Source organism: Puma concolor, chromosome E1 (assembly GCF_028749965.1).
Source record: "Puma concolor isolate L17-30 chromosome E1, mPumCon1.1.hap2, whole genome shotgun sequence".
In the NCBI taxonomy this organism is placed as follows: Eukaryota; Metazoa; Chordata; class Mammalia; order Carnivora; family Felidae; genus Puma; species Puma concolor.
Window position 1 is genome coordinate 26,280,999 of NC_141680.1, and position 25,232 is coordinate 26,306,230.

The following is a 25,232-nucleotide window of genomic DNA, read 5'->3' on the forward strand; positions in this document are numbered from 1 at the left end:
GTGACACCACAGCCTGATGCCAGACAGAACATGGCTGTTCCTCCTGTGGCAAAAACAGAAAGAGAGGAATGCAGAAAGCTGGGCAGTGACACCACAGAGGGGAAAAGCATTCCTCACAGCCCAAGTCCAGAGACAGGTTTTGCAGGCCTGTGTTCCCAAAATACTCCAAAGTCATGGTGTTCCTGGGATGAAGAGCAAATACATGCAAGTCCAAGGAGAGGCGAACTCCATGGGGAGCAGCTGTCAGAGATGTGGGATGTTCCTGGCACGACTTCAAGAAAATGAAACCCTAAGGGGGCAGTGCTGGTCACCCTCAGATGGTCAGGCTTATGGTCTGGGGACAGCAGCCCAGGTGACAAAATAAGGAAACCAAGCCCCAGGAGATCCACAGTGAGAAGTCCTGACCTGAGGGGAGCAGCTGTCCAGTACCAGGAGAGTCCATGGAGCCCAGCCGGTCTGTTGCTGGGAGAGACCACAGAGCCCAGGTGGTCCAATACACGGATAGCCTACAGAGCCCAGGGTCCTCCCTTCCCCAGCCACCATGTCAGGTCCCAGGCAGATGGGTTAGCTCTGCTCCCCTGTGTTCAGAGGGACCTTATGGCAGGAGGATGGGATGCCCAAGGAGGAGGGACCTGAGTTCCAGAATGATGAGGTGCAGGCCTGAGGTTAGGACAAATCCAAAGTGGAGTTAGGACACTCCAAAGGTGAGTGGGGAGCCTCACCTAGCTTGTCTTACTAGTGACCCCAGGCTGTGCTATTTGCCTCAGTTTACCCATTTGTGACCAGAAGACATAACTTGGCCTTCTTGATGGGTTGCTTGTTGGAATCTCTGAGAGATGAGATGATATCATTGCCTGGTGCCTGGAGGACAAAAGAGCCACATGGCAGGCTGTCACTGGATTATCCAGGGAACAGGCTCCTGAAGACCCTGTTCAGGCCTCTGCCTAGTACCCAGATTCTGGGAACATTCAGCATTGCCTGAGGAGATGGAGATGATCCAGGATGTCAGCAGTTCCCAGGTGAAGGAGGGTCAGCCATGGGAGGAGAGCAGGACACATCCTGTGCCAATTTCCAGGGCCCGGGGATTACACACTCTGACCTCACCCCACATAAAGTCTCCTGCTGTGTGGACCTGACCCTCCCTCATTCACTTCCTCATTGCCTCCCCATTCATTCCCTCATTCACTCACCCCTCTCCTAATTCAGCTGGTGACCTCTGGTCCCTGTCATGTGCCCTGCAAGGTGACTCCATCAGTGACCCAACGGGGTCCCCACGTGTGGCATCTTCCTTTTCAGAGTCTGTACATTCCTGTGCTGTTTCCCCTCTGACAAGGCTCAGGTCTGCAGGGTGACCATGTCCCCCAGACCAACTGTGTTCCCATGGCTCGAGGTCCTCTGGGTGTCCATGCTCCCGAGCTACAAGGAGAGGTTGCTACTGTGGGGAAGGACTGAGCCATCTGGCCGACCTCAGGGTCACAGATGCTATTCTTCTGCTTAGGTAGTTGGACTGCAGGGCCATGAGGAGTCATCAGCGAGAATGCAGCACATTGTTGGCTTCAGTTTCGCACATCCAAGACAAAGATTCTAACAGCACCTGACGCACACCGTTGTGCAGTCAAAGTGACAGTCCCCATATGTGTCACTGTGCTGCTTGTAGCCTGCTCTGTTTGCATTTGATCATCATCTGTCCTGACTTGAGGGTTCGGGGGCCACCTTCTGTGTGACAGGGTTGTAAACAAGGAATAGGGAGGTCTTACTCTTTCACAGATTTGGATTCTGGAGATTGTTTTTTGTCAATCAAGAGAGCAGACCCACAATTGAATACAAGAGTATCTAATGTCCAGGAAGAGAAAAGAACCCGAGTAAGGGTCCTCGCTCTGTATTTATTAGGATCAGAAGGCTTGCAAACGTGATGGACGTTATAGCTAATGAAATCCCTGGAGTTTGCTTTTCGGGAGATTTTTTTGCTTAATGATTCAATTTTATTAGAAATTACTGGTCTGTTCAAATGTTCTATTTTTTCCTGATTCAGTTTGGAAGATTGTATGTTTCTCATAATTTATCAGCTTAGTCCATATTGTTCAGTTTGTTTGCATATAATTTTTAATAATATTGTCTTATAATTCTCCCATTTGTTATATGTTGTTGGTTCTTATTTCTCCTCATTCATTTATGGTTTCATTTATTTGTCTTCTCTTTTTTTTTTTGAGAAGTCTAGCACAATTTCTGAGTTTTATCTATTTTCCAATTGACTCATCATTTTTGAAAATCTTTTTAAAGAACCTGCTCTTGAATTCATTAATAGTTCTATTTTTTTCTTAGTTTATCTTTCTAGATGGTGGGTTTTTTTTAAATTTTGCAACCAGAAAATTCTGGGACTGTCATTGATGGCATTGTTTATGATTAGGTGGCAAGTGGTGCAAATAGACTTTTCTTCACTTTGATTATGTAGTAAATTTTATGTTTTGTAAACATTTCAAATTTCCAAATTATTTTTTTGCAGAAAATTTGAGATAAAACTACAGATACACTCTGTTTCCACATATGCATTGCCTCCTCCATGTACCCATCCTCTACTGGAGTAGTACAATCTGTTACAATTGATGAACATACTTTGGCACATCATAATCACCGAAATTCCAGGGGTTTACATTATTGTTCCCTTCTGGTGTTGCGCATTGGATTTGGAGAAATGGATAGTTGTTTTTATGCACCATTTTGGAATCATACACAGTGTCCCCATTGTCCTAAAAGTCCCCTGTATTCCAAATATTCAACACTATTTCTTCTTGTAAATGGGGCAATCATTGATCTTTTAATTTTCTCTGCAATTTTGATATTTACAGAATCTCTTAGAGTACAAGTCATGCATATGCAGCCTCTTTGGTTGTTTACAGGAAAAAAGTCACCACTGAAGTAACAGATGGTGTATGATACAGAAACATACATGCAGGCATGACAAGGATAAAGTTTAAAGTTAATTTTTAAAAAGTTGTTATAATTGTAAGGGTATGCTCTGAAAAAGGCTATGCCAAAAAACTGGGCAATGTGGAAGAAATGAACAAATTCCTAGACACTTACCAACTTCCAAACTGAAACAGTAAGGAATCATAAATTTAAATAAACCCACAACCAGCAAGGAAATTGAATCAGTATCAAAAACTTCTCAACAAACAAGAGTCCTGGGCCCGATCAATTCCCAGGGGAACTCTGCCATATATTTAAAGAATCCTATCCTTCTGAAACTATTCCATAAAAATAGAAGCGTAATTGATGGGTATTGAGGAGGGCACCTTGTGGGATGAGCACTGGCTGTTGTATGGAAACCAATTTAACAATAAATTTCATATTTAAAAAAAGGTTTTCTTAAAAAATACAAACAGAACGAAAACTTTCAAACTCATTCTATAAATCCAATATGATCTTGATTACAAAGGCAGACAAAGGCCCCATTAAAAAGAAGAATTACCGGCCAATATCCCTGATAAACATGTATGGAAATATTCTCAACAAGATACTAGAAAACTGAACTCAAGAGTACATTAAAAGAATTATTCACGTTGATCAGGGATTTATTCCTGGACTGCAGAGCTGGCTCAATATTTGCAAATCAATGAAGGTGATAGAACCATAGTAATAAAAGAAAGAATAAAATGATATTATCCTGTCAATAGATGCAGAAAAAGCATTTGACAAAGTACAGCATCCATTCCTGATTAAAAACAACAACAACAACAACAAAGTAGGGGTAGATGAAAAATCCCTCAACATCACAAAGACCATAAATGAAAGACCCTCAGCTAATTTCACTTTCATTGAGGAAAAACCCAGAGCTTTTCCCCTATGGTCAGGAACAAGATAAGGATGCCCACTCTCACCATTACTAATTAATAAGTAGTAGAAGTCTTAACCTCAGCAATCAGACAACAAGAAGAAATAAGGGTCATACAAACTGGCAAGGAAGAAGTCAAAATTCCATTATGTGTGAATGACATGCTACTCTATGTTCAAAACACAAAAGATCTCCACCAAAAAATTTCTAGAACAAACCCATAAATTCAGCAAAATTGCAAGATATAAAATCAATGTGCAGAAATTTGTTGCAATTCTATATAATGTAACAAAACAACAGAAAAATAAATCTAGGAATCAATCCCACTTACAATTGCACCAGAAAACATATTATTCTTAGGAATACACCTAACTAAAGAGGTATATACTCTGAACACTACCACCCAAATCAATCTGAAAACGACTACCCAAATCAACCTACACATTCATGCTATCCTTAACAAAATACCACCAGAATTCTATGCAGAGCTAGATCACACAATCCTAGTTTGTATGGAACCACAAAAGACCCTGAATAGCCAAAGCAATCCTGAAAAAGAAAAAGAAAACTGGAGGCATCACAATTCTGGATTTCAAGCTATATTCCAAAGCTGAAGTCATGAAAACAGTATGGTACTCGAACAAAAATACACACAGACTGATTACTGAAACTGAATACAATACTCAGATATGGACCCTCAACTATATAATAAGCTCATCTTCAAGAAAGTAGGAAAGATTATCTAATGGAAGAAAAAAAACCAGTCTTGGGTGCCTTGGTGACTCAATCATTTATGAATCTGACACTGGCTCAGGTCACGACTCACCTTTTGTGAGTTCCAGCCCCATATCGGGCTCTGTGCTGACAGATCAGAGACCTGAGTCTGCTTCAGATTCTGTCTCTATGTCTCTGTGTCCCTCCCTCACTTGTGCTCTGTCTCTCTCTCTCAAAAATAAATAAAGATTAAAAAAATCTCTTCAACAAATGTTTTTGAGAAAACTGTACAGTGAAATGTGGAAAAATGAAACTGGATCACTTTCTTACACCATGCACAAAAATAAATTCAAAATGGATGAAAAAACAAAATTTGAGACAGGAAACCACCAAAATCCTAGAGGAGAACACATGCAGCAATGTCTTTGACCTCTGCTACAGCAACTTCTTACTAGACATGCCACTGGAAGCAAAGAAAATAAAAGCAAAAATGAACTATTGGGACTTCATCAAGATTAAAAGCTTCTGCACAAGAAAGGAAACAATCAGCAAAACTAAAAATAAACTGAAGAAATGGGACAAGATCTTTGCAAATAACACATCTGATAAAGAATTTGTATCCAAAAATCTACAAAGAACTTATCAGAAACCCACCTAAATTAAAAACAAACAAACAAACAAAAACAATAAAAACACAACAATCGAACAATTGAACAGAAAACTGGAGGCATTGTTCCATTTATTGAACAAATGGGTAGAAGACATAGATAAACACTTTTCCAAAGAAGACATCCAGAGAGCTAATGCTCACATGAAAAGAAGCTCAACATCATTCTTCATCAAGGAAATACAAATTGAAACCACAATGAGATATCATGTCACACCTAAACAAAAGTCTTAAATTAACAACTCAGGAAACAACAGATGTTGTCAAGGTGGGAGAGAAAGGGGAATCTTTTTTGCACTGTTGGTGGGAAGGGAAACTGATGCAGTACTCTGATAAACAGTATACAGTTTCCTTAGAAAATTAAAAATAGAACTACCCTATGGCCCATCAATTACACTACTAGGGATTTATTCAAATGATACCAAAAATCTGTTATGATGGGGCATATGCTCACCAATGTTGAAGTGAGGTCCTTAACCACTTTTCAAAGTCAGACACTTCAATTCCACACGGGAAAACTGAAGAGTACTTCAGCTTGTTCATGCTGTACTCCTGAGTGTAGCAGCAGTGGGAAGTCTGTACTGCAGGGTGGAGGGATGGAGGGGCTGATCCAGGCACAGGTGCAGGGCTGCTCCAGGTAGACTCAACAGAAACAGGGTTGTGAGAATATCACAAGACAGTCAAGTTGAAGCAGAGCATGGCTCCACTCAACTTGTATAAGCCTTTGTAGACCCCTGTTTCTGCTGTGAAAATGAAGAAAGCACTGTGGGGAGTTGCTATACAAATTCATGGTGTTGGTCATCCCAACTCCAATTCATCAAATGGCCCCATTCTGCCTGCTTATGCCCACAACCAATGTGTCTTCATAAACAACCTTCCTGCATACACTCATCTCCCTGGCTTTGTTTCTTTCTGCCTGTGCAGCTGTTCCCCCTGTGGTAGCCTGAGTAAAAGCTGAGAAAATCCCATGTATTCCACCCTGGCCCTGAACCGTGGCCATGTGGATTCCAAGACACATGTTACTTATTTGACCCTACCCAACAGGGTCCCCCAATCCTGCAGTCACCCACTCTGTCACTATCTATTTCCCCTGGAGTGCTTCTCACCACATCCATGTGCTTGGGACATTCACACTCCCTAGTAAACCACTCAGGGTAGTCTCCCTCTACAAACTAATCCATTACTCAGCACTCTATATCCAGCTCCTGAGCTATCATTGAAAGATACAGTCTAATAGAATCTAGTTCTATGCAATATGGAGTAATATCTGAACAGTAGCTCTTCATCCAAGGGCTCCACTAACCCCACAATCTTTATTAAATGCCTTCACACATTGTCCTTGTGAACAGGATAGAGAACTACCCTGAACCCAGAGTGGCTTGATTTGTTGGTGGGTAAACCATGCATTAAATCTAAATGGATACGAGACTCAGGGCAGATGGAGCCTCAGGACAGGACCATGGTAGGGGGTGGGGAGTAAAGCCACAGCTCTGAAAGGCCCAGGACCACATATATGGGGCACATTTCAGATTCCGGGTTCCTCACACAGACATCAAGTAGGCACTGCCCATGGGCACCTACCCGACCATGCTCCTTAGGGCAACAGGTGAGGTGTGGTAGTCACTGGTATCCTCGTGTCCCACTTTGGGCTCTGTGCCCAACCTTCAGCTTCTGCATCCTGAGCAACTTCAGCCTTCTGTATGGACTGCTCTGCATAATGGCTCACTTAGGCCACTGGTTCAGGGGCAGAAATGCTTGCCAGGTAGGTCACCCCCAGGGCACCCTGAACCTCTGTGTGGTTGGCCTTGGGGGATGCAGGAATTACTTCTGCCCAAAATTCTGCAGGAGCAGATGGTGACCATACAGGACACAACCTCTTTGCTTTGCAGGTGGATTTGGAGGCTGTAAGGGAAGTTCTTCCAGCCAGGATGGCTGTGAGAATACTGAAGACACAGCATGAGGTTGGAGAAGTCTCTGTCTCCAGACAAGAAAGTCCAGGAGCAGGCATGTCCCCATGCCGCAGGCATTCAGCTTCCCTCAACGCAAGCCACTGAGCATAAAAAGAGCTTGGGATAAAAGTGGGTGGAATGGTAGGTTAACTGGCTTCTCACCTTTTGAAATCAACAGGTACCTATTTTAACTACTCCAGTGCCTTTTTTTATACAAGTTGAATTTCCCCTCCCTGTCCCCATATCTGCTCCTACATCTCTTCAACCAAGTGATCATTTAAGAAATGTCTTGGATGCCCTGTGGCTCTGCAGCCTCAGTGGGGCTGAGACCAGGCAACTGTGCAGCTGTAAGTGAGGGGTTTCTGGGGCGGGGCAGCCTGCTCACATACTAAGATCTACACTGTAGCCTCTGGCTCCTGCTCTCCTCTTCTAGAAGAAAGGGATTGTGGCAGCACTGAGCCAAAATAAGAGGCTCACACACCTAGAACCAGGTTTGTCCTTTGCCCCTCATCACTCCTCCACCTACAGCACCCCCTAATACACGCAGAACAGCCCTTGGGGAATTTATAGCACAGTCAGCATCAGCACCAGGACCTGGACTCCTGGCCCTCAGTGCAGTCAGTGAAGGGGCCAAAGGAAATCTTAGGAAATAGGATTTGGAGATGGGGTGTGGTGTGGTGACAGCTCTCGACCTGTCCACCAGCATGGAGACTCCATCCTCAGGATTAAAGATATTTGGCTATGACCAGGGCTCCAGGGAACCCATGGCTTCCTCAGGGCTCTAACAGTTCTGAGCTTTCAGAACCATAATCCCACCACGGCCAAGCACGCATGAGGAGAAGGATCATGGAGGAGCATCATGAATTTAGGACCTTAGCTTTAAGACTTGTCTCTTCCTCACAGTCAACCGTGCACTGCTGGCACAAGGCACAAGGTGTCCTTGGACTGAGGTCCCCAGAATTAACTGCTAAATGAAAACCCAGTCCCTTTCTCCTGACACCTTGAAGAGCAAACACGTCACCTTATGGTGCAGGCACAGTGGGCAGAGGGAGCAGGTGGCTTGTTGCTGAGTCAGAATTAGCTTGATTTTTTTGTTCCTGCTTTCCTTCCCCACTGCTGTCTTTGCAAATTACTGATTTTGTGCCTGTGGCTTCCATTGAGTTTTCCAGAACAAAGGAGTTATTAATGTAAACAATCTTGGCCACAGCAACAAAATGTCCTGAAGTGTTGAATTGTCATTTTATCACCAGGGCCCAACATTTGCTTTCAGTAAAAGAAAAGAAGATGTACTTTTTCTTGAGGAAAAAAAGAAGTAATTGCATCCTAAAGTAATGTTGATTATTTAGTGAGAGAAAACTTTAGGTTGCCTGGGGCGCTCAGTGCATTGGGCATTCGACTTCACCTCAGATCATGATCTCGTGGTTTATAGGTTTGAGCATTGCATTGGGTTCTCTGCTGTCAGCACAGAGCCCACGTAGGGTCCTCTATCTGCCTCTCTCTCTGCCCCACCCCCACTGGTTCTCTCTCTCTCTCTTCATAATAACTAAAGAAAATAAAAAAAGAAAGAAAGAAAAATGAGGAGGGAAAATTTAGGACAAGAGAGAACTCCAGACTCAAATTCTGTGGCAGATTGTGACCCTGACATGACTAGAGGTCAACGTGATTAGAAGTGAACATGGCCAGAAGCTGACACAACTCAAGAACATCAGAACTCTGCAGAATGACAAAAGATCTCTACAAAAAAAATGCATCAGACCTCAATCTTTCCCTGACGAGGTCAGAGAAGAATGAAACTATATTAGGATTTGCTGCCATGGGACTTTTGAGAGAAGTTTTATGGGAGACTTCCTATCCCCAGAGGAGAAATAATAACATTCATATTTTACAATCTTTGGGATAGGTTCACCAATGTACTCAATCAGAAAGCACTCCTTAAGTTATAAATGATTAACAAGCAACAATGCACTTGGTTCCCCAAACAAGGAACTTATGATCTGGATATCTGGGACCGAGTACAGAAAACATTAAAAGCTCAACATTCTGGGGCGCCTGGGTGGCGCAGTCGGTTAAGCGTCCGACTTCAGCCAGGTCACGATCTCGCGGTCCGTGAGTTCGAGCCCCGCGTCAGGCTCTGGGCTGATGGCTCGGAGCCTGGAGCCTGCTTCCGATTCTGTGTCTCCCTCTCTCTCTGCCCCTCCCCCGTTCATCCGTTCATGCTCTGTCTCTCTCTGTCCCAAAAATAAATAAACGTTGAAAAAAAAAAAAAAAAAAGCTCAACATTCTGAGAAGGCTAATGCCCCCAACCTCGAGGTAATCCTCACTCAGTCCCTTGTCCATTATGCCCTTGTCCTCTTGAGTTCAGACGATGTATATGAAGATGTAGAATTACCCAATAGAGAGGGGAAATAAACTAAGCTTTTATAGTCAGCCTGTGCCTTTGGTGCCTTTACAGCCCAAAGATACTCCTCCCCCGACTCAAAAGGGTTAGAAAATAGTGAGTGTCCAGAAACCTCACCGACTAGTTCTGATAAAGTCCTCACCCCAATGCAAAAATACATTAAGGATGCCCATAAGGCTGGTGACTTCCAGCCATTTCACACTGTCAGGCAAAATGGGCAATATGTCCATGAAGTCCTGCTCTGCCAAATAGTAAAAGAATTGCAGGAATCAGTTCAGTTGAATGGCCTCCACAGGCCTTTTAAAATCATCAGTTTTGGGGCGCCTGGGTGGCGCAGTCGGTTAAGCGTCCGACTTCAGCCAGGTCACGATCTCGCGGTCCGTGAGTTCGAGCCCCGCGTCGGGCTCTGGGCTGATGGCTCAGAGCCTGGAGCCTGTTTCCCATTCTGTGTCTCCCTCTCTCTCTGCCCCTCCCCTGTTCATGCTCTGTCTCTCTCTGTCCCAAAAATAAATAAACGTTGAAAAAAAAAATTAAAAAAAAAAATAAATAAAATCATCAGTTTAGAACCTATTTGTGGCACTTATTCCATGTCTGCCTGTGATGGGGGCTCTCTTATGAAAATCATTTTGACCCCAGCCGTCCATGCTGTGTATGCCCGAGAGTTTTATATGCTTGTGTGACTCATGTCATGCATAACTTTGATGCTGCTATCATGGTGTCTTTTGAACAATTTTCTGGCCCAGGACACTATTCCCAACTAAGGCAGCTAGCCCAGCTTCGAATAATTGTCAAACAACAATGCACTAAAATAGTGTGTCATATTCTACACAGGCCATCCCTATTGAAGGGGACTCTAACTGTCTCTCCCCGTTTCTCCCAATATCTAACTTTATGTGGGAGCTTCTCTCTCATTCATTTCCTGGGCCAATGACTATAATGAATAGAGCCAATTGTCTCTGATTAGTGTACCTCGGGATGGAGACTTTAAGGAATATTCCCTAGCAGCTGCTGAAACTCCTTTTGCTTTGGGGAATGTCCTTGTCTTCTCTGGCCTGACTTGGACTGCCTAATCCACTAGTGCAAAACCAAATAAAACAAAACAAAAATCTGCACCTGCTCATATATCTGAGCTGACAGGCTTTGGGACCATGAGAACTCTTTCTCTACCCTCTGGGCCTTTGTCTGCCTCTAGGCTACTTGGTGGCACCTCACTTTTTCTGCCTTCCCTTCCCCCTCTTACAATTTCTGCACCACCTGGGGTGAGGTCTGCATATCTTGCTCTTCAGTGTCTCAAGCAGCATTACCTACTACCTCCACGTTGTCAAAGAGCAAAAAAATTTCCCCCTTAGACTTTCACCACCCACTTCAGATTTCCTCACTGGTTCCGCAGGAAAAAAATGACAATGGTAAACTTTTAAGAGGACACAAATGAAATAAAATTAGGATAGACATGCATTTTATTTATTTTAATATAATTAATTGACAAATTGATTTGCAGACAACACCCAGGGCTCATTTCTTTTAAATGATCAGAATTGAATAATAAATATTCATTCATTCTGCTAAGGTTTACTGAAGGTCAAATTACCACATGTTATCTGAGTTCCAATTTGTTAGCAAAAGGATAACTTAAAGCAATCGTTAACTTTGTCTATCTCTACTTTTCATGGGTAATTGTTTAAATGCTCTTCAGGGACTTTGGTAGCCTTACACTTTAGTTTTTATTTAAATGATAAATTAAGTTAAATCCATTGGACATTGAGGTCTCTTCCACAACAAATAGAAGGCTGAAGCATTGCTTAGTAAATATAGATTTGTGCTATGGGTTTCTATGGCAAATAGAACCCTAAGGTTACTAAAATCTATTAAAAATATAATTTGTGCTTCATAAGTCTGCCACCTACAAAATTTCTGATATAGTAGAGTTCACAAATGTTACTAAGTTTTCACTAGAGACTAAGGTCTCTAAGCTTTAAAATTCTGCTAAATGTAATTAGGCTAATGTAAAAAAAGAAAGTCATTCTGTGTATAAAAGAGTAAGAGATATGTAAAATAGATATGAAAATAAAAACATATTTTTGTTAAAGATATAAATAAATAAACAAAAACAATCTTAACAAATAGGGTTTAAAAAAACAGAATAGCATGCCCTTTTGAGTTGTTTACTTAAGGCTTGGTCAGAATTATGCATTCCTTTTAATCTATAAGGTGAAGCAATTGTAAAATGAGCACATAATAAGCTCAAATATATGTCAAAAAAGGGGGGGATAGCTTGGCTGTCTGCATAACAACCTCAGCTCCTTTTTGTGCTGTGATTATTCTTAGCTTCTAAAATCTTAATCCTCAAGGACTAACCACAGCTATGCCACATTCTTCAAAATCAGAGAAACCTTCTCATCCTATGTTGCTATACAAAACCCCTGGAGGGGGGCCCACACAGACTCCGTCCACTAAACTTCCACCTGGGTTCAGGATATGCTTGTGTTCTTTTAGGACTGTGTTCTTTCTTGGACTTCTGTGGGTTCCCTCTCAGTTGGTAAAGCTGTACCATGGCATGGTGGAGACCACCATGATATCTTCCAAATGACCAGGACTTCCAGAGAATGAGTCTCAATGGGAAACCACGCCCCCCTTTTTGGAAGAACCCTCTTCATTGACCCTTCACCCTGAAACCACTTCGCAAATGCAAGTCTTTGTCCCTGATATAACATTGGGAAGCCTCAAATGTCTGTCTAACCAGGCAAGCATCCTCTTACAACACAATGGTATTGCATATACTTCTGAAATGCATCTGATAGCCATGATTTCAATCACTGACAGGAATTCTATACAGGTAACCCTGATTCTTCTCCTTGCCCTCATTTGTCCAGGCCAAGCTCAATATTTAGATTATTCTCATCTACATAACACACCTATATGTGACAAGCTTAACACTCCTAGATGGGGATATACCTATTAGCAATAATGACATGGAGATCATGGGAGGAGCCAATCTTAACCCACCCTTCCAAGCTGAACAAGAGCATTGGCTTTATATGACCAGACCATAATGGTGGCTTACTTCAGAACCTCCTTAGGTGTGTTACTAAACTTAGTAACTTATGTGCTTGTCTCAAATGAAGAATCAACTGCCATTTACATGTACAGCCCAAAACCTCTACAAGGCCAGACAATTTAAAATTTTTCTCAGCCACAAATTTTGATATACCTCAAAAACAAACTTATCTCACACTCCTAATCTTCTAGCTTGCTCTAGTCTGAAGTATTCATACCACCGCTGGAATAATATTCCTTGGACAACCTGGTACGGAGAGACTGAGCATAATATTCGCTAGGTCACTTGGACTTTAATTGACTGGGTCCCAGAGGCCACCTTGAAACAAAATATTTGAATAAGACCATATCCTTCGACCAATCTAGTAAGAATAATATATTGTTTTTGGAAAGACAGAGGTTGGTCTGGCCCTATATTTCTACTCATAAAGGAAAATGTAAAATGGTTGTTAATCTTTGAGACCTAGGCCTTCCCTTCTTGACTCATAGTGTTAGCCATGATGGAATTTATATAAATAAACATATTAACAAAACATGGGACTCCCTGACAAATTTGCATGGGCTACTATTTGCATTCCTTCTCCCTACATTCTGTTTATTACCTCCACTTTAAAAACCCAACCAATAGAAAATAAGTATAACATTTCTACCACCATGGGTGGGTTTATGTCTTGAGTAAATAAATATAACATCTACCAATTAAATTTCTCCTCTTTATTAGTTCTTAGTGTGTCTCAGCCTGGATTCCTATTAATAGCTCTGAGCCCTATATGCATCCATCAGGATGAGGCTCACTTTCCAGGCTTGTTAAACGCTGGTATTCAGCTGTAAGGCAAAAATGATTTGTTGGCCGTTTAATCATGGGCACCTTAGCAGCAGTAAGCATTATCCCCTCTGCCACTGTCACTGGAATCGGCCTGCATCAAACAGCCCATGTCCTCGTTAAATTTGTGGTCAATACTACCAAAAAATTAATAAACCAAATTTCTATTGATAGACAAGCTTTGGCCTGCCTTGAAGCTTTGAAGCTGCAGTGGAATTTATTGGAAAAAGACCTTGTTCCTCCACTTTAAACTGCCCCATGACCTTAACGACCAGCATATTTGCATAACTGCCATTCCTTATTGTCACTCCCAAGCCTGGGATGCTTTCCAGACACACCTTTACAGTGTTTTTTTTTTTCCTTTCTATGCCTCTAACATTATAGGAAATTTGGTTGTGACATTGAGCCAACAGCTACAATATACAGATGACCAAATTAGAAATGAATAGCCTGATTCATGGGCAATGTGGCATGACTTAAATCTTTTCTCACTTACAGCCAGCACACATGTCAAATTCTGGATAACTCTGGGGAGCAGAATACTTACACCGTGTCTCTTTTTATATCTTTGCAGAGTCACCCGCCAAGCCACCCAAAAACAAAAGAAGGACCAGGAACTTGTCATGACGGTCTGTGAACAAAAAACTAGAGAAAACCAAGAAAAAAAAAAGGTGGAACTGTGGGAATTGAGTATAGGAATCCCTGAGCTTGTACCAATGGGTTAACAAGGCTAAGGATGAAAGCATCCAAGTTTAGGTAAGCAGGGCAAAAGCGTCCTGAGCATGGAAAAAGACAGAGGAATAGGAAGTCACAGGATGAAAGCATCCAGAAGAGGTAAGCAGGGCGAAAGCACCCCCAGCATAGTACAAAAGCAGAAAGCTGCTTTCAGAAGATGGAAGCTCCAGAATAAGTATACAGGTAAAGAGGGATAAAGACAGCCTCAACAGGGTGAAATCACCTGGAGCAGAGCTAACCAGCAACAGAAACCTGCCTTCTTAACTCTGAGGTAGCATTCTCTGTCTTTTCTGTAGGCAAATTAAGATAAACAGACAATGTGTCTCATGCCTGTCATGAACAGCCATCTGCTGGATGCCAGGATTTTTTTTTTATATTGACCCAAACCCTAACACCACATAACATAAAAAGCTCCTTTCTCTCACACACATAGGTTAATAATCACCCTTTTATTCTTTCTATACATCCATCATATTGGTAAGCCTTCTGATGCTAAAAATACAGAGCAAGGACCCTTACTCAGGGCTCTTTTCTCCTTCCTGACAGTAGCCACTCTTTTATTCAGTTCTGCATCCACTCTATTTCTAGACAAGAGAAACATTGAGAATCCAAGTGTGCACAAGGGCAGGATCCTCCCTGTTCCTTGTTTATAATCTTATCACACAGAAGAAGGACCCCACCTCCCCAAGTCGGGACAGAACATGATCAAATGCAAACAGAGCAGGCTGCAAGCAGGGACACAGGATGGGGACTGTCACTTTGACAGCACAAGGGTGTATGGCAGGTGCTGTTAGGGTCTTGGTCCTGGATTTGGGAAACTGAAGCTGGCAATGCACTGCAGTTCTGCTGATGACACCTCATGCCCCCAGAGTCCACCTGTCCCTGCAGAAGAGTCGCATCTGTGACCCTGAACTCTGCTAGAGGATTCGGTCCTTCACCACAGTCACAGGCACATCCTCTCCTGGCAGCCTGGGAGCACAGATATCCTGAGGACCTCAAGCCCTGGGGACAGAGCTGGTCAGGGGGACACGGTCACACAGCAGACTTGAGCCTCGTCAAAGGAGGCAGAGCGCAGGAAGGCGCAGACTCTGCAAAGGAAGATGCCTCATGTGATGACCCCTTGGGGTCATGCTCATGGATGGAGTCAGTGTGCTGGGCACATGGCAGGGACCAGAGATCACCTGCTAAATGAGGAAGAAGTGAGTGAATGAGGGAGTGAATGAGAGAGGGAGTGAAGAAGTGAATGATGGAGGTCAAGTCCACACAGCAGGGGAATTTATTTGGGCTGAGGTCAGAGGGTGTAACAGCCTGGGTCCTAGAAGGTGGCACAGGGTGTGTCCTGCTCTCTTCCCATGGCTGGCCTTCCTTTGTGTAGCACCTGCTGACGTCCGGGATCATCTCCATCTCCTCAGACAATGCTGAATGTTCCCAGGAGGTGGGAACCAGGCAGAGACCTGAGCAGGGTCTTCCAGGAGTGCCCTGCCCTAGAGGATCATGTGGCAACCTGCCAGGTGGCTCTTTATGTCTTGTAGGCACCAGGCAATGATTCCACCTCATCTCTCAGAGAATCCAACAGACAACCCATCAAGAAGGCCAAGTTATGTCCTCCAATCACAGATGTGGAAACTAAAGCTAACATCACAGCCTGGGTTCACTAGTAAAACAAGCTGGTGAGCATCCCAGTACCCTTGACTTTCAATTGTCATAATATCAGGCCTGTATCTCAGCATTCTGGAACTCAGATCCCACCTCCTGGAGCACCCCACTCTCCTGCCATGAGGCCCCTCTGAACTCAGGGGAGCAGAGCTGAGCCATCAGCCTGGGACCAGACATGGTGGCTGGGAAAGGGAGGACCCTGGGCTCTGTAGGCTCTCCCAGTATGGGACCACCAGGGCTCTGTGGTCTCTCTTGATACCAGATGAGTTGGGCTCCATGAACTCTCCTGGTACTGGACAGCTGCTCCCCTTCAGGTCAGGACTTCTCACTGTGAATCTCCTGGGGCTTGGTTTCCTTATGTTGTCAAGGGACCTGCTGCTCCCCAGACCATAAACCACCATCTGAGGGCGATCAGCACTGCCCCATAGGGTTTAATTTGCCTGAATTCCTTCCAGGAACGTCCCACATCTCTGACAACTGCTCCCCATGGAGGTCGCCTCCCCTTGGACTTGCATGTGTTTGCTCTTCATCCCAGGAACACATGGACTTTGGAGTATTTGGGGAACAGAGGTTTGGGAAACGTTTCTCTGGAGTTGGGTTGTGAGTAACGCTTTTCCCCTATGTGGTGCCACTGTCCAGCTTTATGCATTTCCTTCTTTATGTTTTCACCAAAGGGTCAAAAAGCATGTCTTCTCTGGCATCAGGCTATGGTGTCACAGAAGGAACAGGAGCCTCTACCCCAAGGTTATGACCAATTTTACCAAAGGGGTCTAATTTTTTCACATCCAACTTTTAATCCTTTGGGGATTTCAATATCAAATGAGAAAAATTCTGTTTCAAATAAACACAAAATACAAAAATTAATCTGTCCCATCTTAGAATGTGTGGGCAGACACAAAGGCATCTATTGTGAGGTTCCAGTTATAGGAAAAGATACAAAGATAGCTGAGAAATTCCCTCATCTGGGGAAGGAAACAGGCATCCAAGTCCTGGCAGCACAGAGAATTCCCTTCCAAATCAACAAAACCAGGTCAACACCACAATATGTCAAAGCGAAACTGGAAAAATACAAAGATAAAGAGAGAATTCTGAAGGCAGCTAGGGACAAACAGGTCTTAATTGACAAGGGAAGACACAGAAGGGTAGCAGCAGACCTGTCCAAAGAAACTTGGCAGGGCAGAAGGGAGGGGTAGGAAACAGTCAATGTGCTAAATGGGAACATATGCAGTGAAGAATCCTTTCCCCAGCAAAGCTGTCATTTAGAATAGAAAGTGACAGAAAGGCTTTCCAAAACAAACAAAACCTAATGGAGTTCATGAACACTAAACCAGCCCTGCAGGAGACCCTAAGGGGCGACACTGTGAGTGGAAAGCAGCAGAGACTACAAAGGACCAGAGGCCTCACCAAAAGCATGAAACCTTCAGATAACACAATGACACGAAATCCATATCTTTAACTAATCACTCTGAGTGTGAATAGACTCAATGCCCCAATCAAAAGACACAGGGAATCAGAATGGATAAAACACAAAACAGAACCAAAGAACAAGATCCATCTATATGCTGTCAACAAGACACTGATTTTAGACCCCAGGACACCTCCAGATTCAAAGTGAAGGTATGGGGAACTACCTATCATGCTACTAGAAGTCAAAAGAAAGCTGAAGTCGCCATACATCCATCAGACAGACTAGATTTTAAACCAAAGACTGTAGTAACAGATTCAGAAGGGCATTGGATCATAATTAAGGGGTCTATCCATCAAGAGGAGCTAACAATTGCAAATGTTTATGTCCTCAAAGTGAAAGGCCCACATATATGAATAGATTAATCACAAACATGAATAAGTGTATACATTCAAATACCATGATTGTAGACGACTTTAAGACACCACTCATGGCAAAAGGCGGATCATCAAGGCAGAAAATCAGTAAGGACACACAGATCCAATGTGTTATTGGACCAGATGTATTCAGATATACATAGATATATATTGGCCTTAATATATACATTTATATACATGGATATCAACACCGATATATTGAGATCTTTTCATCCAACAGCAGTAGAATGCACATTCTTCTTAAGTACACATAGAACAGTCTCCAATATAGATCACATCCTGGGTCACAAAACAGCCCTCCACAAATATAAAATGACTGAGATCATACCTTACATATTTACAGATCACAACGCTCAGACACTTGGAATCAACCACAAGAACAAAAATTGGAAAGCCTCCAAATGCATGGAGGTTACAGAACTTCCTACTCAAGAAAGAATGGGTCCACCAGGCGATTAAGGAAGAAATTAAAACCATATGGAAGCAAATGAAAATGAAAACACGCAATCCAAACCCTTTGGGATGCAGCAAAGGCAGTCCTTAGAGGAAAATACATTGTAATCCAGGCCCATCTCCAGAAGCAAGGATGGTCCCAAATACAGAAACTAACTTCACTCCTAAACGAACTAGAAACACAGCAGCAAAGAAAGCCCAACGTCAGCAGATGAAGAGAAACAAAAAAGAGTAGAGCAGAAATAAATCCTATAGAATCCAAAAACAAGGTTTCACACATCAATGAATCTAAGAGATGTTTTTTTTAAATAAACAAAATTGATAACACCCTAGCCACACTTCTCAAAAAGAAGAAAGAGAAGCCCAAACAGATAAAATCACAAATGAAAGACGAGAGATCACAACCAACCCCACAGAAATACAATAAGAATCCGAGGATACTATGAAAAAGTATATGCCAACAACCTGGACAACCTGGAAGACATGGACAAATTCCTAGACACCCACACATACCAAAAGCCAAACGGGAAGAAATAGAAAACGTGAACAGACCCATAACCCGTGAAGACATTCAATCAGTTATTAAAAATCTCCCAACAAATAAGAGTCCTGGGCAGGATGGCTTCCCAGGGGAATCCTACCAGACATTTAAAGCATAGTTAATCCTTCTTCTTCTTCTCAACAAGATACTAGCAAACATAATGCAACAGTATATTAAGAGAATGATTCACCAGGATCAAGTTCAATTCATTCCTGGGCAGCAGGGCTGGTTCAATATTCACAAATCAATCAACATGACACATCCCATGAAGAGAAGAAAGGGTAAGAACCATATGATCCTGTCAATAGATGCAGAAAAAGCATTTGACAAAATAAAGCATCCTTTCTGAATACAACCCTCAAGAAAGTCGGATAGAAGGAATAGACCTTCAAACCTTAAAAGCCACATATGAACTGCCTACAGCTAATAGCCTCCTCCATGGAGAAACACTGAGAGCTTTTCCCCTGAGATCAGGAACACGAAGATATTTCTACTCTCACCACTGTTGTTTAATATGATGTTGGAAGTCCTAGCATTAGAGATCACACAACAAAATGAAATAAAAGGCATCCAAGTTGGCAAAGAGGTCAAACTTTCACAGTTTGCAGACGACACGATACTCTATGTGGACATCCTGAAAGCCCCCACCAAAAAACTGCTAGAATGGATACATGCATTCAGCAAAGCTGCAGGATAAAAAATCAATGCACCCAAATCGGTTGCATGTCTATACACCAATCATGAAGCATTAGAAAGAGATATCAAGGAATCGATCCCATTTACCACTGCCCCAAACCATAAAATACCTAGCATTAAACCTAACCAAAGAGGTAAAAGATCTGTATGCTGAAAACTATAGACAACTTATGAAAGAAACTGAAGAACACACAAAGAACCCGAAAAATATCCCATGCTCATGGGTTGCAAGAACAAACATTGTTAAAATGTCAATACTACCCAAAGCAATCTGTACATTCAATGCAATCCCAATCAAAATAACAGCAGCATTCTTCACAGAACTAGAACAAACAATCCTAAACTTTGGAGAGAACCACAAAAGATCCAGAACAACGAAAGTAAGGTTGAAAAAGAAAACCAGAGTGGGGGAGGCATCACAATCCCGCACTTTAGCCTGAACTACAAACTGGACTCCTCAAAAGCACGGTATTAGCTCCAAACAAGCACAGAGGCCAATGGAATAGAATAGAGAACCCAGAAATGGGCCCACAGATGTGTGGCCAACTAAGCTCCAACAAAGCAGGAAAGAGTAGCCAATGCAAAAAAGACAGTCTCTTTAGCTAATGGTGCTGGGAGAACTGGACAGCAACATGCACAAGAGTGAACCTGGACCACTTTCTTACACCTTACACAAACATAAACTCCAATGCATGAAAAATCTAACTGTGAGACAGGAAACCATCAAAATCCTAGAGGAGAAAAGAGGCAACAACCTCTCTGACCTCGGCTGCAGCAATTACTTACTTGAGCCAAAGGCTCAAATTACTTACTTTCAAAGGCAAGGGAAATAAAAGCAAAAGTGAACTTTTGTGACCTCATCAAGATACTAAGCTGCCACACAGCAAAGGCAACAATCAACAAACCTTAAAGGCAACCGACGGAATGGGAGAAGATATGTATTTGCAAATGTCATATCACATAAAGGGTTAGGATAAAAAAGTCTATAAAGAACTTGCCAAACTCAAGACCTGAAAACCAAGTAAGCGAAGAAAGGGGCAGAGGACGTGAATAGACACTTTTCCAAAGGAGACATCCAGATGGCCAATGGACACATGCAAAGATGCTCAACATCACGCATCATCCAGGAAATACAAATCAAACCCCACTGGGATACCACCTCAATCGGTCAGAGTGTGGTGGTGACATTCACAACTCCAGAAATAACAGATGTTGGCGAGGATGTGGTGAAACGGGAACCCTCTTGCACTGTTGGTGGCAATGCAAACTGGTGCAGCCGCTCTGGAAAACAGTTTGGAGGTTCCTGAAAAAATTAAAAACAGAATTACCCTACAACCCAGCAACAGCACTATTAGGCATTTATCCAAAGGATACAGGAATGCTGATTTGTAAGGGCACATGTACCCCAGAGTTGATAGCAGTTCTATCAATAATCGCCAAATTATGGAAAGAGCTTAAATGTCCATCAACTCATGAATGGCTAAAGAAGAGGTGGTGGTCTATATACAATGGAATAATACGACTTGGCCATGAAAAAGAATGGAATCTTGCCATTTGCAACACTGTGGAAGCAACTGGAAGGTATGATGCTAAGTGAAATAAGTCGGTCAAGAGAAAGATATCGTATGTTTTCACTCATATGTGGAATTTGAAAACTTCAAACAAGACCATAGGGGAAGGGAAAGAAAAAATAGTTACAAATACCTAGAGGGAGGCAAACCATACGACGCTGTTAAAAGACAGAGAACAAGCTGAGGGTTGATGGGGATGGGGAGTTAAGGGGGTGGAAAAAAGGGATGGTGGGCATTGAGGAGGGCACATGATGGAATGAGCCCTGGGGTTATCCAGAAGTGATGAATCACGGGAATCTACTCCCAAAGCCAAAACTACACTGTACACACTATATATTACATAACTGGACACTAAATTGTCAAATAATAAAAATAAAGAATAATAATGAAAACAGGGGAGGGGCGCCTGGGTGCCTCAGTCAGTTAAGTCTCCGAATTTGGCTCACGTCATGAGCTCTTGGTTCATGAGTTCGAGCCCCGCATCAGGCTCTCTGCTGTCAGCACAGAGCCTGCTTTGGATCCTCTGTCCCCCTCTCCCTACCCCTCCCCTTCTCCCTCACTTTCTCTCTCTCAAAAATAAACAAACACTAAAAATATTTTTAAAGAGTAAAAATAATACAATAACAAAAGCAGGGGGAAAAAAAACATGAGATTCAAGATTTCAACTCTATATTTCAACATTAGTTTTAAGGATGTAAAATATGTTTTTACTAATATAGACAAATATTCATTTCTGTAATGAATGGCATTAAGAGTCATAAAATGTTTTAACTGTGAAACACTAATTCAGGATTTTATATGAATACTTCTTTTAAAATTTAATCTTGGGACACCTGGGTGTCTCAGTCAGTTGAGCGTCCAACTCTCAGTTTCAGCTCGAGTCATGATCCCAAGGCCGTGGGATCAACCCCTGCGTCAGGTCCACACGAAGCATGGAGTCAGCTTGCGATTCATATGCTCCCTCACTGTCTCTCAAGAATCAACATTAAAAAAAAATAGTAAAATAAATAAAAAAATTAATCTTAAGGCACAAGATTTAAAATATAGAAGAGAAATACAGGATTACAGAATTTTGAGCCATTTTCCAGAACTACCATGAAGTCTAATAAAAATATAAAAACCGATTTAAAATTTCATATAGTTTTATTATTCCACTGGGAACAGAATATGAAGAGCTCTAATTTCCTATCTACACCATATTGGAAGGTAGTTAAGGACCCAAGAAGGAATCTAGCATTAAGCAACTAATATGTTTATGATCATCCAATTTGAAGATTTTAAAGTCTTCAAATACATGTGTGATTATCAAGCAGGACTGAACATTCCCAAAAGGAAAGAAGAAAGGGACAAAAAAAAAAAAAATTACTCAGTTTTCTCGGTTTTATTTTTTTTTATTTTTATTTTTTTTATATTTTTATATATTTATTATTATAAATCACAAGATCACACACACACACACAAACTTATACATATGCAAATTGTGTGCATCTGCATGTCTGTGTTTATTTCTTTTTTTTTTTATATATGAAATTTATTGTCAAATTGGTTTCCATACAACACCCAGTGCTCATCCCAAAAGGTGCCCTCCTCAATACCCATCACCCACCCTCTCCTCCCTCCCACCCCCCATCAACCCTCAGTTTGCTCTCAGTTTTTAACAGTCTCTTATGCTTTGGCTCTCTCCCACTCTAACCTCTTTTTTTTTTTTCCTTCCCCTCCCCCATGGGTTCCTGTTAAGTTTCTCAGGATCCACATAAGAGTGAAACCATATGGTATCTGTCTTTCTCTGTATGGCTTATTTCACTTAGCATCACACTCTCCAGTTCCATCCACGTTGCTACAAAAGGCCATATTTCATTTTTTCTCATTGCCACGTAGTATTCCATTGTGTATATAAACCACAATTTCTTTATCCATTCATCAGTTGATGGACATTTAGGCTCTTTCCATAATTTGGCTATTGTTGAGAGTGCTGCTATGAACATTGGGGTACAAGTGCCCCTATGCATCAGTACTCCTGTGTCCCTTGGATAAATTCCTAGCAGTGCTATTGCTGGGTCATAGGGTAGGTCTATTTTTAATTTTCTGAGGAACCTCCACACTGCTTTCCAGAGCGGCTGCACCAATTTGCATTCCCACCAACAGTGCAAGAGGGTTCCCGTTTCTCCACATCCTCTCCAGCATCTAGAGTCTCCTGATTTGTTCATTTTGGTCACTCTGACTGGCGTGAGGTGATACCTGAGTGTGGTTTTGATTTGTATTTCCCTGATAAGGAGCGACGCTGAACATCTTTTCATGTGCCTGTTGGCCATCCGGATGTCTTCTTTAGAGAAGTGTCTATTCATGTTTTCTACCCATTTCTTCACTGGGCTATTTGCTTTTCGGGTGTGGAGTTTGGTGAGCTCTTTATAGATTTTGGATACTAGCCCTTTGTCCGATATGTCATTTGCAAATATCTTTTCCCATTCCGTTGGTTGCCTTTTAGTTGTGTTGGTTGTTTCCTTTGCTGTGCAGAAGCTTTTTATCTTCATAAGGTCCCAGTAATTCACTTTTGCTTTTAATTCCCTTGCCTTTGGGGATGTGTCGAGGAAGAGATTGCTACGGCTGAGGTCAGAGAGGTCTTTTCCTGCTTTCTCCTCTAAGGTTTTGATGGTTTCCTGTCTCACATTCAGGTCCTTTATCCATTTTGAGTTTATTTTTGTGAATGGTGTGAGAAAGTGGTCTAGTTTCAACCTTCTGCATGTTGCTGTCCAGTTCTCCCAGCACCATTTGTTAAAGAGACTGTCTTTTTTCCATTGGATGTTCTTTCCTGCTTTGTCAAAGATGAGTTGGCCATACGTTTGTGGGTCTAGTTCTGGGGTTTCTATTCTATTCCATTGGTCTATGTGTCTGTTTTTGTGCCAATACCATGCTGTCTTGATGATGACAGCTTTGTAGTAGAGGCTAAAGTCTGGGATTGTGGTGCCTCCTGCTTTGGTCTTCTTCTTCAAAATTACTTTGGCTATTCGGGGCCTTTTGTGGTTCCATATGAATTTTAGGATTGCTTGTTCTAGTTTCGAGAAGAATGCTGGTGCAATTTTGATTGGGATTGCATTGAATGTGTAGATAGCTTTGGGTAGTATTGACATTTTGACAATATTTATTCTTCCAATCCATGAGCAGGGAATGTCTTTCCATTTCTTTAAATCTTCTTCAATTACCTTCATAAGCTTTCTATGGTTTTCAGCATACAGATCCTTTACATCTTTGGTTAGATTTATTCCTAGGTATTTTATGCTTCTTGGTGCAATTGTGAATGGGATCAGTTTCTTTATTTGTCTTTCTGTTGCTTCATTGTTAGTGTATAAGAATGCAACTGATTTCTGTACATTGATTTTGTATCCTGAGACTTTGCTGAATTCATGTATCAGTTCTAGCAGACTTTTGGTGGAGTCTATCGGATTTTCCACGTATAATATCATGTCATCTGCAAAAAGCGAAAGCTTGACTTCATCTTTGCCAATTTGGATGCCTTTGATTTCCTTTTGTTGTCTGATTGCTGATGCTAGAACTTCCAGCACTATGTTAAACAACAGCGGTGAGAGTGGGCATCCCTGTCGTGTTCCTGATCTCAGGGAAAAAGCTCTCAGTTTTTCCCCGTTGAGGATGATGTTAGCTGTGGGCTTTTCATAAATGGCTTTTATGATCTTTAAGTATGTTCCTTCTATCCTGACTTTCTCAAGGGTTTTTATTAAGAAAGGGTGCTGGATTTTGTCAAAGGCCTTTTCTGCATCGATTGACAGGATCATATGGTTTTTCTCTTTTTTTTTGTTAATGTGATGTATCACGTTGATTGATTTGCGAATGTTGAACCAGCCCGGCATCCCAGGAATGAATCCCACTTGATCATGGTGAATAATTCTTTTTATATGCCATTGAATTCGATTTGCTAGTATCTTATTGAGAATTTTTGCATCCATATTCATCAGGGATATTGGCCTGTAGTTCTCTTTTTTTACTGGGTCTCTGTCTGGTTTAGGAATCAAAGTAATACTGGCTTCATAGAATGAGTCTGGAAGTTTTCCTTCCCTTTCTATTTCTTGGAATAGCTTGAGAAGGATAGGTATTATCTCTGCTTTAAACGTCTGGTAGAACTCCCCTGGGAAGCCATCTGGTCCTGGACTCTTATTTGTTGGGAGATTTTTGATAACCGATTCAATTTCTTCGCTGGTGATGGGTCTGTTCAAGCTTTCTATTTCCTCCTGATTGAGTTTTGGAAGAGTGTGGGTGTTCAGGAATTTGTCCATTTCTTCCAGGTTGTC

At 42.1% G+C, this 25,232-nt stretch overlaps 3 long non-coding RNA genes across 6 annotated transcripts in view; 2 read left to right on the forward strand and 1 right to left on the reverse strand.

The window, feature by feature from the left end:
* Nucleotides 1–2,128, forward strand: part of LOC147574211 (uncharacterized) — a 483,035-nt gene extending 480,907 nt beyond the window's left edge. Inside the window, exon 2 of the long non-coding RNA XR_015244028.1 lies at nucleotides 1,499–2,128. This is a non-coding gene — a long non-coding RNA (uncharacterized LOC147574211). The remainder of the gene's footprint in view (nucleotides 1–1,498) is intronic.
* The window catches only part of LOC147574217 (uncharacterized), a 38,584-nt gene continuing 14,065 nt past the window's right edge, over nucleotides 714–25,232 (reverse strand). For all 4 annotated transcript variants that reach the window (XR_015244024.1, XR_015244026.1, XR_015244025.1 and 1 more), the window contains one exon: nucleotides 714–861. This is a non-coding gene — a long non-coding RNA (uncharacterized LOC147574217). The remainder of the gene's footprint in view (nucleotides 862–25,232) is intronic.
* On the forward strand, nucleotides 5,296–17,996 carry LOC147574218 (uncharacterized). Its single transcript, XR_015244027.1, has 3 exons — nucleotides 5,296–7,291; nucleotides 14,012–14,193; nucleotides 15,705–17,996. It is a non-coding gene; the product is annotated as an uncharacterized LOC147574218 (long non-coding RNA).